Source organism: Fulmarus glacialis, unplaced genomic scaffold (assembly GCF_000690835.1).
Source record: "Fulmarus glacialis isolate BGI_N327 unplaced genomic scaffold, ASM69083v1 scaffold21475, whole genome shotgun sequence".
NCBI lineage: Eukaryota > Metazoa > Chordata > Aves > Procellariiformes > Procellariidae > Fulmarus > Fulmarus glacialis.
Genome location: NW_009211429.1, coordinates 789 through 3,467, shown reverse-complemented (window position 1 = coordinate 3,467; position 2,679 = coordinate 789). Strand labels below are relative to the sequence as shown.

Sequence of the window (2,679 nt, the reverse complement as noted above, 5' to 3'; positions counted from 1 at the left end):
AAATCTACAAAAGCCACTGGCTGCCGGGGCACCGGTTGCCCTCCCCAGCTGTCGCCTGAGCTCTGACACATCCCACAACCCCACAGATCAGGGAGGAATGCGGCGCAGCACGCTGCCGCACCACATCCACAGGCAGATGCAGCAAGACCAGAGGAAGACGTTGCCGCCAACAGCCCAGAGGCAGGAACCCGGCGCCAGCCTGCTTTGGGGGGCTGCACGTTCCTCATCAGCGACGGCAGAGACACCGGCAGGCTCTGAGAGGATGGGGGCTCGTGCACGTGCCGGGCCCTGCAGTGGTTTGTCTGGAGAGCATTCATGGCTACAGATAAGGCAGAGAAGGATGCGAGGGTCTGTGAGGCGGGTTTCCCTTCGTTAGATAAGCAGAACAAGCCACTTGTTAACAGCTGGAATTACACAGCACAGCTTTACCCAGCTCTGCCAAGCCTTTTATTTTCTGGTCCGTTTCTTACATTGTCAAGACACCAGGAAAATGAAAAGCCTAAACCTGAAGTTAAACTAGTTTATGTTTGGGGTTCCCCCCCCCCCCCCCCCCCCGAAACAGCAGATGTTAAGTCACAGCCAAACAAAATGTCTGTTTTTATAACACTCAGTTATAAAAAGCATCCCGCATCGCTGCTCCGTCAGTAGCCTGTCCCCTCCCAACTCTAACTGCTCCACCAGAAGTGGAAGCGGTGCCTTGCCCCAAAGGAAACCACGCCAGGCAGTTCGTTTAAACAGGGGCAGACGTGCTGCTGCGGTACCTGCTGCCGAAAGGCAGACCTGGTTGGCAGGAGGATGCCCGGCAGCCACCACCTCCACCAGCAGCACCCCAGGAGGTCCCAGCTCCTCAAACTGGAGGAGAGGACTCCCAGAAGCCCAGGGCAGAGCCTGGGCCCCTCGCTGAGACAGCTCAGCAGCCTGATCCACGCAGGTCGGCCAAGTCTCCACGCTCCCGGTCAGACACACCTTCGACTATCGGCACTACCATGGTATCGAGCGAGTCCAGACCAGCTGCCACACGGAAATTGTAACATGAGGAGACCAAAGAGCTTTTTACCTTTAGTCTAAAGCATTTGGATGCGAGGGATTTCTTTAGACTTGGTGAATAATCCCATCCTCACAGCAGAACAGCACGGATCCTATTCAGTAAGAAGTGTTTCCTGTTTTCTGCTGCGAGGAGCCCACACAAGCTGCGAAGCCCCAGCAGTTGGCCAGTCACCAAGCTGACTGATCAGCGAGAAAACAGAGGCAGAGACCGCTGAGCAGCGCAACTCACGGCTCGCTTTTACCTTTAGCTCTGTTTGAAGTTCGCTTTGCATTGCCTCCAGCTGTCTCTGCAGCCTTTTGGGATGCCTTTCCAGAACGCCAGATTCATCAGTGGGTTTCGTTAACAAAGCACTTTCCCTGCAAGTCACAGGGAACCTCGCTCTTTCGAGAGCGCTCTGGGAATTCCAGTGTCTGCCCTTCTTCTAGAGCACCAAGTGAAACAAGAGATACAGAAATCAGGCAGGGGCAGTTTTTAAGCCAGTTTGGCAGGATTTATTTTAAACCTCTGAAATTTAAGGAAGATCTTGCTATTTGCCTGTAGACATTAATTTACAACAAAGGTTCTTTAACGGCTTTAGAGCAAGAGCTGTGTCCTTCACTGTGAACCTGCGCAGGCCCGTGAACAGCAGGCCGTGATCTCTAAACGGTGATCTAGGTAGATCTGCCAGGGGAGAGATCAGGCAGCTACAAGCTGCGAGAACAGCCGTACGTGTTGCACTGTCAGCTGCAGCGGGGGGACTGTCAAGACATACAGAGATCTATCTTGTTAGCAGAGCCAAACCAAAGCTCTCAGATAAATATGACTTCAAAGTTATCGGCAGCAGCCAACTGAAAGCCCTGAAAGCATGTATAAAGCAACACCCCATAAAACTGCTGATGTAACTCTAACTGTTCACATGTCAGAGGCTCCACGTGTGTGGAGGAAGGACTTAAAACTCATCCCATGTGCACAGATGGAGAAAGTTTTGAGAGGTACTTGGTTTACCTTCCGAGGCAGAATTCCTCCCTAAGTAGCAAAGAGGCAGGGCTGGGCTGGGCTGGCTCTTTTCAGGGAGACGCTCCCAATGGCCCATCTTTTCCCCTTCCTCTTCTACAGTTTAAGATGTCGTTCTTCGAGGGCGAAGAGCCGCTGCGACGCAGGAGTCATAAGGCCAGACAGGACAGACCTAGTCACAGGAGGAAAAAAGGGAAGGAAAAACGAGCATGGTAAAAAACAAGGTGGAAGGCTGTGCCCTGCCCCCCACCCCTCTCTCGGGGCCCAGATGAAGACACCTCTCTTCCTCCACACAGGAACTCAGGCCTTCAGCCCCACAAAAGAGAAACCCCAAAGAGCCTTTGCAACTCTCCTTAAAAGCAGAATAACCTGTGCAGAAACCATTGAGCACCTCCAACACGAGCCCCGTATGCCTCCGACACAGATACACGTTGCCCTGGGGACAAGGGTCTGAAGTCAGTCACGAGAACAGAGAGCCACCGCCGCATCTCAGACCACTCCTTACCTTGTCTTCCAACCATATAAAAAATTACTTCCTTGCGTTTTTTTTTTTTTTTTTTTTAATTTAAATGGCAAGAATAAGGGTCGCTCCAGAGCCCCAGTCAGTCGTAGAGAGCCCTCACGCATCCCAGCCTCCC

General features: G+C 52.6%; 1 protein-coding gene across 1 annotated transcript in view; it reads right to left on the bottom strand.

Moving 5' to 3' along the window:
* Window positions 1-2,188, bottom strand: part of RNF41 (ring finger protein 41, E3 ubiquitin protein ligase) — an 18,502-nt gene extending 16,314 nt beyond the window's left edge. Inside the window, exon 1 of the mRNA XM_009577544.1 lies at window positions 2,033-2,188. The gene's annotated coding sequence lies outside the window, so the exon portion shown is untranslated. The remainder of the gene's footprint in view (window positions 1-2,032) is intronic.
* Window positions 2,189-2,679: the final 491 nt, after the last annotated feature.